Source organism: Barbus barbus, assembly GCF_936440315.1.
Source record: "Barbus barbus genome assembly, chromosome: 43".
NCBI lineage: Eukaryota > Metazoa > Chordata > Actinopteri > Cypriniformes > Cyprinidae > Barbus > Barbus barbus.
The window spans coordinates 14424427-14435019 of NC_136721.1; the positions used below are offsets into that span (position 1 = coordinate 14424427).

The following is a 10593-nucleotide window of genomic DNA, read 5'->3' on the forward strand; positions in this document are numbered from 1 at the left end:
TTCTTTAATTTTACATATATTTCTTAAAAATTAAATCATGTGACATTAATGGTACAGTTCAAATAAAACATTATCCTGTTCAAATAACATTATATAAGCACATGCTTGCTTCTGCAGCTAAAAAATAAAACTTTTATCATTGCCACTTTTAAAGAATCATCACTGTGATGCATCATCATGAGACAAAAAGCAGTCAGCACAACAGTGAATACTACAAGTTTTTAACCCTTGGACTTTGAAAAAGAACTAGCTAAAAAAATATGAACACATGAGAACAGAATATGGCTAGCTAATAATCTTTCAAAAATCCTGGGTGGCATTTAAGTTTTTACCAGAAGATGTTATCAAACTTTTACTATGATATCCAATTTCTTGGTTGAGTTTCAGTATTAGCATTGTTCATAACATCTTATACAGCTCCACTGTTTTTAGGAAAACGTACTACTGTTTTAATGCAATTTTAATGACACAGGCCTGCTTTGTTTTTATTGACTTTAATAGCATTAAAGATGTCATATGCAGAGTCAAATGCTAAGACATAAAGACTTCTTTAAATATACCTATTGCTTAGCTATTAAATCATATGACTAATGATACAGCTCAAAGAAAACATTATTCTATTTAAATACAAATATATGAACACATACTTGTTTCTGCAGCTCAAAATAATGATAAAAATGAGATTCTATCATTTCCACTTTTAAAGAATCACAGTGATGCATCATGTCACAAAAATCAGTCCGCATTTAAAACAGTGCATACTACAGGTTAGTAATCCTTGGACTTCGGAAAATATACAATATTTTTGCCCTGATTGGACCTAATTTTATACCATATATTACAGGATTGACAACAGGGGGAAAAGTCAGGAATATAACAGACAAAAAAGTATATGCCATATTTGACAATGTTTCTACTTTAAATCTTGTAAGAAGAGAATCAGAAAGACCACAAGTTGTGTTCAGAAAGGAAATCAAGTGTGGTACACATGTGCTTTAGAACTTCTCTCGATTTACTTTAGATTTTCTACAAGCTAGAATTATTTTTAAATAGGAAATCAGAACAAAAACAAAAAAGACAGCTATGCTGATATAAATAAATCCATTAAAGATCCCTTGAAAAATATCTTGTTTGTATGCAAGATTCAACAAGGAAAGGTGTTCACAGAAAAGTTTATTTATGTCATGTCTGCAAGGAAATATCCAAATAAACGTCACCAGGCTCCTCACAGTGAAAGGTGACATAATACTGTAATAATGTAAAGGTCGACAGATCGCTATGTATCTGTCAACAGCCATGATGCTTAAATTTGTGAATTCACCAACTGCATAGACCACAATGACAAGACTTTGTACAATACATTCCTCAAGTGAAATCCTGCTTGTTTCCGTGAGTAAATATACCAAAGCCCGGGGAAAAACCCTGTAGTTCCACATAGATCATTAACAGATTACACAAGAAAATGTACATGGGCTCTTGCAGGGATTTCTCAAAAGAAATAATCATAATCAAGCCAGCATTCAGAAAAATAGTCAGAAGGTAAACTGGAAACGCAAAAGAAAAAACTATGATCCTGCTGGTCCAGTCCCACTCTCTCAGAGCTGTGACAGTAAGAATATGGGAAGATGAGATGTTATCCATTTCTTCTCAAACTCTGACTCTACTCTAATATTCCATTTGTGTTCAGTCTTGCGTATATTGTTGTGCAGTTGGAAGACTTCAAATCATTACAAGCAGTATGCTGTATTGAAATGGCTTAAAGGGCTGTGAGGTTTGGAGAAGGCCTCTGAACGCCTGTTTTACAAATCCATCCTGCATTCTGCACACAGCTCCATGAGAGAACTTTATATACAGTCAGATATGCAACATGTCACGATCTCGGTGGGGGCTGTCTTGGTTTTGTTGTCCTGGAGCACATGGCTTTTTGTTTTGACAGCTTGCCATGTGCTCCGCTGTCATCGTGTGGTTGACTCTGCCCCTCTTGTTAACCTGTTTGCTAATTCCCCATCCTCACCTGCACTCTATCTCATCCTCATTATCTCCCCTTTATCTTGCCCTCTGGTTTGTTGTCTGATGTCAGTCCGTATGCGTTAGTCTGAATGTTTCAGTTCTTCTCGCTGACAGATGTGTATCTGACCTTTTTGTTTGTTTATTTTTCTAGTCCTGTCGGTCTGGCGCACCTGTTTTTGCATCTTTTCCTGTTTACAAACGCCTGCTTCTCTAGGACTCTGGTCGGCTCTCTTCCTTGGACTGTCTCTGCCGGTATGCCCGCCTCATCTCCGTAGTCTCTCCCGATTCCCTTCTGCTCGCGCCCTGCACTCGCTCTGGATCTCAGTGGCGGCTGGCTATTGCCGTCTCGTCGCCACTCTGCCCGGTTGGCACTTCCGAAGTGGTCTGGTCTTCACGCTACACACGATTGTTTCTGGACTATTTGCTGCGGTTATGCTGTCCAGCTGATTTTTTGGGGACTGAGTCTTTTCTATTTTCGTTTTCAATAAATTTGATTTTTTTCACCTGCTGTTGGATCCCGGCCTCATTCCTGACAGAACGGACTGACCAATTATGGATATAGCGGGTGAGGAGTTTGTTCGGTCAGCCATCGCTCATCAAGGAGCCCTCCTCGGCCACCAAGCCAGCCAACTCTCGTCCACAGCTCAGGAGGTCGAAACCCTCACGGCCCAGGTAGCTGAGTTAAGCGGCCGCTTCCGTGAACTTCAACAAGAGGTTCTCTTGTCCTCCGCTTCAGCAGCCCCCCTGCCTCTCTCTCACCGCGAGCCCGAGCCGCACGCCAACAACCCGCCCTTATATGATGGAGATCCGAATTCATGTCGGGTGTTTTTATCTCAGTGTTCACTGGTGTTCGCGCTGCAACCACGCCGATATGCTACAGAACGGTTAAAGATTGCTTACGTCATTACTCTGCTGACGGGCAGGGCTCGCGAGTGGGGAACTTCTGTATGGGACGCAGGAGCTCCTTTTTGCAACGATTTCGAGGATTTTCGCTGTGAAATGACAAGGCTTTTTGATCGCTCTGTAAGAGGAGATGAAGCTGCATCCAAACTAGCACGGCTCCGTCAAGGAGTCCGTTCCGTGACTGAATATGCCATCCAATTTAAAACTCTAGCAGCTTCCTGCGATTGGAATGAGGGGGCGTTGCGAGCTATGTTTCGGGAGGGGCTTAACTACGAGATCCAGGATGAAATTGCCACCCACGACCAACCACAGGACCTGGAGGGCTTTATAAATTTGACCATTCGTGTCGAAAGCCGCCTTCGCTTGCGTCAACGACGTCTGGCTCCCCGCTCGTCCTGGGTTCTGGACGAAGCCCAGCCTTTCAAGGACCATCCACCACCTCAGTCACCTCTACCTGACCCCGAGCCCATGCAGTTGGGAGGTCTGCGATTGTCTGCCAGAGAGAGACAACTAAGGCTGGTTCAGGGCCTCTGCCTCTACTGCGGGAAGCCGGGTCACGTTGCTCTATCTTGTCCTTTAAAAGCTAAGGCCCACTAGTTAACCGGGGAGTCCTGGTGGGCGTTTCTCCTTTAGTCTCCCCTAAATCTCGCACCCAGCTCTCTGCCACCATCACTTACCAAGACTCTGTTCACTCCTGCAAGGCCCTTATTGATTCGGGTGCTGAAGCCAGCTTTCTGGACTATAGCACGGCTAAGAGGTGGGGCATTCCGGCCATTTCCCTCTCCTCTCCTGTCACTGTCTGGGGCCTCTCTGGTCAGCCTGTAGCCACTATCACCCACACCACTCCCTGTGTAAGTCTTGTTGTGTCAGGCAATCACCACGAGTCGGTTGTGTTGTTCCTCATGGAGTCCCCTAATGCTAGTCTTGTTCTGGGGCATCCTTGGTTGGTTCAGCACAGCCCTCATGTAGATTGGTCCCGCAGTCAGATTATGTCTTGGAGTCAGTCGTGTCATATGTGCTGCCTAGGTGTTGCTTCTCCTCCTGTGTCTGTGTATCCTGTGTTGCAGGTTGAGGCAGCGGATCTCACCGGGGTCCCGGAGGGGTACCTGGATCTGCGGCTGGTCTTCAGCAGGTCCCGAGCCACCTCGCTTCCTCCCCACCGACAGTTCGATTGTGCCATCGATCTCCATCCTGGCACCTCTCCGCCCCGGGGTCGTCTCTTTTCCCTGTCTGGTCCTGAATGAGAGGCTATGGACAAATACATTCAAGAATCCTTAAAAGCCGGACTCATTCGCCACTCGTCTTCCCCTGCCGGCGCCGGGTTCTTCTTTGTTAAGAAGAAGGATGGCTCTCTGCGTCCTTGCATTGATTACTGTGGGTTGAATGACATTACTGTTAAAAATAGGTACCCCTTGCCTTTAATGTCGTCTGCCTTTGAACTCTTGCAGGGAGCCAAGGTCTTCACTAAGTTAGACCTCCGCAACACCTATCATCTTGTCCGCATTCGCGAGGGCGATGAGTGGAAGACAGCCTTCAATACCCCCACGGGACACTATGAATACCTGGTCCTTCCGTTCGGGCTCACTAACGCCCCTGCTGTCTTTCAGGGCATGGTCAATAGCGTGCTGGGAGACATGATTAACCGGTTTGTCTTTGTGTACCTCGATGATATTCTCATGTTTTCTCCATTCCTTCAGGTACACACTCAGCACGTGCGCCAAGTCCTCCAACGGCTGCTGGAGAACCAGCTTTTTGTCAAGGCGGAGAAGTGCGAGTTCCATGCTAAGTCAGTTTCATTTCTGGGCTTTATTGTCTCAGAGGGGGAGATTAAGTCGGATCCGGCCAAGGTCGAGGCTGTTGCCAAGTGGCCAGTCCCCGACACTAGGAAGGCCCTGCAGCGTTTCTTGGGGTTCGCCAACTTCTACCGGCGATTCATCAGGAATTTTGGCCAGGTAGCTGCACCCTTAACGGCGCTCACCTCCATTAAGGTACCATTCACCTGGAGTGCTCGGGCTCAGGAGGCCTTTGATAACTTAAAGTCCTGGTTTATCTCTGCTCCTGTTCTCTCCATTCCAGATCCCGAACGGCAATTTATTGTTGAGGTGGACGCCTCTGATGTCGGGGTAGGCGCAGTCTTGTCCCAACGTTCTCCTAGAGATGGGAAGGTGGATCCCTGTGCATATTTCTCCCATCGTCTCAACCCGGCTGAACGCAATTACGACATTGGCAACCGGGAGCTGCTGGCGGTTAGGTTGGCCTTGGGTGAGTGGCGTCACTGGTTGGAGGGGTCAGCGCAGCCCTTCTTGGTCTGGACGGATCATAAGAACTTAGAATATATCCGTTCGGCCAAGAGGCTAAGCTCGCGCCAGGCTCGCTGGGCACTGTTCTTTGACCGATTCGACTTCACCCTTTCGTACCGGCCCGGGTCCAAGAACGTTAAGGCCGATTCTCTATCCCGCCAGTTTGAGCGCCCGGGAGAGGAGACCCCACCCTATACCATACTCTCGAAAGGAGTGGTGGTGGGGGCTCTCTCCTGGGACGTTGAACGGAGGGTGGAGGGGGCCGGACGAGGGGTGGAGGTCCCAATTGAGTGTCCTGTGGGGCGTCTGTTTGTGCCGGAAGCGCTGCGTCCTGAGGTCCTTCAGTGGGGTCATGAGTCTAGGGTTGCCTGCCATCCAGGAGTCAGGAGGTCGCTGGCTGCCATCCGCCAGCGATTTTGGTGGCCCTCCATTGGCCAGGACGTCAGGCAGTTTGTATTGGCTTGCTCTGTTTGTGCCCAGAACAAGGTCTCTAACCGTCCCTCTGTTGGTCTATTCAAGCCCCTGCCCATCCCCTCTCGTCCCTGGTCCCACATAGCCTTAGATTTCGTCTCTGTCTTACCCCCCTCAAGAGGTTACACCGTGATTCTCACGGTGGTGGATCGCTTCTCTAAGGCGGTTCATTTTGTGCCCCTAGCCAAACTCCCCTCTGCCAAGGAGACAGCCCAACTGGTAATTGACCACATCTTCTGGATCCATGGTCTTCCGGTCAATGTGGTCTCAGATAGGGGTCCCCAGTTTGTCTCCCGTTTTTGGCAGGAATTTTGTAGACAGATTGGGGCTTCTACGAGTCTGTCATCAGGTTATCACCCCCAGACCAACGGACAGTGTGAGCGAGCCAATCAGGATCTCGAGCGGGCTCTCCGCTGCCTGGCGTTCCGCAATCCTGTCTCTTGGAGTCAACAGCTCACGTGGATTGAGTATGCCCACAATACCCTCCCTGTTGCGTCCACAGGTATGTCACCATTTGAATGTTCTTTTGGTTATCAACCTCCCTTGTTTCCCTCTCAGGAACCCGATGCTGCGGTACTGTCTGCCCTAGGCTTTGTTCGTAGATGTCATAGTGTCTGGAGGAAGGCTAGGAAGGCCTTGGTCCAGGCCTCCAGACAGACCAAAGTAGCAGCTGATCGCCACCGGATTCCAGCGCCCAGTTATGTCTGTGGTCAGAAAGTATGGCTGTCTACCAAGGACCTGCCTCTCAAGGCTGTCTCTCGCAAGTTAGCGCCTAGGTTCATTGGCCCATACCAGATCACCAAGGTCCTTAATCCGGTTGCGGTACGGCTCAAGTTACCTTCCTCTCTTGGTCGGGTACACCCTGTTTTTCATGTATCCAGGGTTAAACCTGTCTTCAGATCTGCTCTCAATGCCAACGTTTCATCCCCTGCCCCCCCTCCCCCTCGTCTAGTGGATGGTTCTCCTGTCTATTCTGTTAGGAGATTACTAGATGTTCGTCGTCGTGGCAGGGGTTTTCAATACCTGGTGGACTGGGAGGGTTATGGTCCGGAGGAGGGGAGTTGGGTTCCGGCTCGGGACGTTCTGGATCGTTCGTTGATTGAGGACTTCTGCCGGAGACAAGGTAAACCCCACCCTTAAGTCGCCTGGTGGCGTCCCTTGGGGGAGGGGGTACTGTCACGATCTCGGTGGGGGCTGTCTTGGTTTTGTTGTCCTGGAGCACATGGCTTTTTGTTTTGACAGCTTGCCATGTGTTCCGCTGTCATCGTGTGGTTGACTCCGCCCCTCTTGTTAACCTGTTTACTAATTCCCCATCCTCACCTGCACTCTATCTCATCCTCATTATCTCCCCTTTATATTGCCCTCTGGTTTGTTGTCTGATGTCAGTCCGTATGCGTTAAGGTCTCTGCACACTGAGTCCGAAATTTTCGCATGCGTTTTTTTGCATTCGCAATCTTAAAAATTCGTCACGCACAGAGACCTTGCACACTGAGTCCGATGCGTTTTAATTAATCCGTTGCGAAAAAAATCGCAAAACTATACAAAATGTCTTTAAGTAGTGAGGATGGTTTTGTTGTCCTCTCTGTTTTTAAAAAAAGAAAAAGAAAATATTGGGTCCATCCAATCCTTAGATTGCGCTGAGAGGAAGGTTCCACCTCCTTATCAAAGAGCTGCGGGATTATCTCGAGAGATTCAAAGTTTATTTCAGGATGTCAATGCCTCAGTTTGATACTTTGCTAGCGATACTGAATCCACATAATAAAAAGAAGAGCACCAATGAAGACCACCAATTTCCGTGAACCAATTTATCCTGAACAGAGACTGTCTGAGGTATGGACACACACACACACCGAACTGCGGCATCGGAAAGGTGCGCGCCAGGCATAAAAAATAGGCTACAGCAGTTCTTTATATTCTGTATTCCGCAATTTGTTTGTCATAAAATGCTCTGTGCTGCAAGACGAAGTGTATTCATTTGTCTGACACTATTTTGGATTTTGGCTTTCGCTTGTACGGTGGCTCTGAATGGTCAAAACACCTTCTCAAAGCATCTCAAAATGCTTTATGCGGATGCGAAAAACGAAAAAAATCGAACCCGATCCGAATTTTTTTTTGACGGACGAAAAATTTGGAGGCAGTGTGCAAACGTGATTGACAAAACGTGAGGTCGTATTTAATTTTCAACGTGCGAACATTTCGGACGAAAAATTCGGACTCAGTGTGCAATGGCCTTTAGTCTGAATGATTCAGTTCTTCTCGCTGACAGTTGTGTATCTGACCTTTTTGTTTGTTTATTTTTCTAGTCCTGTCGGTCTGGCGCATCTGTTTTTGCATCTTTTCCTGTTTACAAACGCCTGCTTCTCTAGGACTCTGGTCGGCTCTCTTCCTTGGACTGTCTCTGCCGGTATGCCCGCCTCATCTCCGTAGTCCCTCCCGATTCCCTTCTGCTCGTGCCCTGCACTCGCTCTGGATCTCAGCGGCGGCTGGCTATTGACGTCTTGTCGCCACTCTGCCCAGTTGGCACTTCCGAAGTGGTCTGGTCTTCACGCTACGCACGATTGTTTTTTTCTGGACTATTTGCTGCGGTTATGCCGTCCAGCTGATTTTTTGGGGACTGAGTCTTCTCTATTTTCGTTTTCAATAAATTTGATTTTTTTTCACCTGCTGTTGGATCCCGGCCTCATTCCTGACACAACATCATAATGATCTAACACTCCTTTGATAATTCAGAAATAATTATTGAATGTAAATGTGGCCTTGATGATTTCTGGAAATGTCCCAGCAGAAACACTTTTTAACTAAAATAATAATATTTATTTTAAATGAACTGTAACTGAACTTATTATTAATTTCAGGACCATTAAATGTTCCACAGGGACTATTTTAAGAGATTTTCAATACAACCACAACCTTTTCCATAAAAATTCCAAAGTGGATTGTAAAATTTGAATCTTTGGACCCTCTAAAAAATAATTTTCAAAATTCTAAATAACTATTACTGGACTACATTTTACTATAAATAATATGTATTTTTTTCCCGCAAAATTTACTCTTATCTTCAATGTGTTACTTGCTGTTTTTGTGTGATTATGTGTGAAATTCAGCCATTTCTGAATGAAAGTTGTTTCAAAGTAAATTCTACATTTTCAGAGCCATGACAGTGGGAATGTGGGAAGAGGAGATGTTTTACATTTATTCTTATAATCTGACAGATCAAACAAGGCCGACACAAACGATCTAGTATAGGTGGAGTTTGGGGGTGGGCACTGCCCCTGCCCCCCCAGACAAGAGCCAATCATGATTTTGTCTGAGCTATGAATAAAATATAAAAATTAAAGAATTAATATTTTCTCATTTTATTTGTATGATCTTACTATTTTAGTGGATAGAATAAGTAAGTTTTTGGCTAAATTAATTTCAATTATATTTAAGCCCCATTTCCTTGTGACTCATGATTCTCAACTTGTCAGCTGTCACGATACATGAAAGGACTCTCTTTTCCCATTTAAGCAAGTTAACTGAAAAATAGATATTCGTCATTTTTTAATAAACCTGCTAATAAAAATGTGGTGGACTAAGTCACTGTAGGCTGAATTGGACAGGCAATTTTCACCTGAAGCGATGGCCTCAAGTCGGCTTTTCTGCATTAGGTTTGTGTTTGTTTTTTTACTCTTTGTACAGCAGTTATTGTTCATTCTAAATGTATTTTTAAAGTAGAATATATGTTACATAAATATATGAACATAAAAAAGTGCTTGTGGCTCACCTGCCAGTGGGTGCTCCCCCACACATAAAAGTGAAACTCCGCCTATGAGCTGTAGTGGACAGCATTTCCCCGTCTTAAATACTGTAAAGCTGATATAAAGCCACCCAGCTTTATATCAAGCCGATGTAAAGCTGCTTTGACACAATTTGCATTGTTAAAAGCGCTATACAAATAATATTGACTTGACTTGACCTGACAGCACATTCCAGGGCCCAGTTTACGGCAGGGCCCCTCTCAGACCACTATAGTGGACAAAGGTTTGCTACATTTTGATTGGATCTTGGTGGACTAACATAAGCAAACTGCCCAACACCATCAGATAAAGACGCCAGGACAATGGCCAGACACCTCTGAGAGGGCAAGAAGAAGACCTTTGGTACAAAGCCCAGGAAGGACAGGACTTCTCATTGGTCAAAATACAGTTTCTGCCCTTCATCCACAAACTGACTGATTCCTAAGGTTTTGGCCTGTGACCGCCATAAAAATTACTTAGGACCTCTGGATGCAGCAGCAGTGGGTGAAACAAAGAGAGATCACAGAGATCCATCCAAATCCTTTCATAACTATGTTTTCAAACCTTAAGAGACAGCGATGTGTAGTGCAACATTTTACACAAACTCAGCTGTTGATGGACAAATGAATGCATGCATGACAGTTCAATCTTCTTCCATCATGTTTGGACTTAATGTATTCGTAACATTGCCAAAGGTATTCTGGTAGTGGTTTGGTAAGTGAATGATGCATTGGTAAAACTTTAGTGACACTTTTCTTAATGTGTATTTGGCCAATGCAAATAAGTTCCACAGGAGGAAAGAAGGGTGGGCCATGTCCCCCCACTCTGATGGAAACAATCACAGCCTGAGAAGTGGAGAAGCGCCAGATTGTAATCTCCTCCTCATCGGAAAGGGATAAAGGTGTCTTCCCAAAAGACACTACTTTTTCTGAGTCTGAGTCCTGTTACTGGGAAGGAAGCGACAGAAACACCTTGTTCTGAGTCTCAGTCCTGCGAAGGAAGGGACAGCAACAGAAACTACGATCTGCGTCCCCTGTCTGCAAGGGTGAAGCAATAGCAGATCAACCTCAGGTCTGAGACTAAGTCCTGTTACCAGGAAGACAGCAACAGATCAACCTCCATTCAGGGTC

General features: G+C 45.7%; 1 pseudogene across 1 annotated transcript; it reads right to left on the reverse strand.

Annotated features, from left to right (window-relative positions):
* Positions 1–761: 761 nt before the first annotated feature.
* On the reverse strand, positions 762–1641 carry LOC306862291 (olfactory receptor 52K1-like; annotated as a pseudogene). The gene has a single exon. The product of its transcript is annotated as an olfactory receptor 52K1-like (transcript).
* Positions 1642–10593: the final 8952 nt, after the last annotated feature.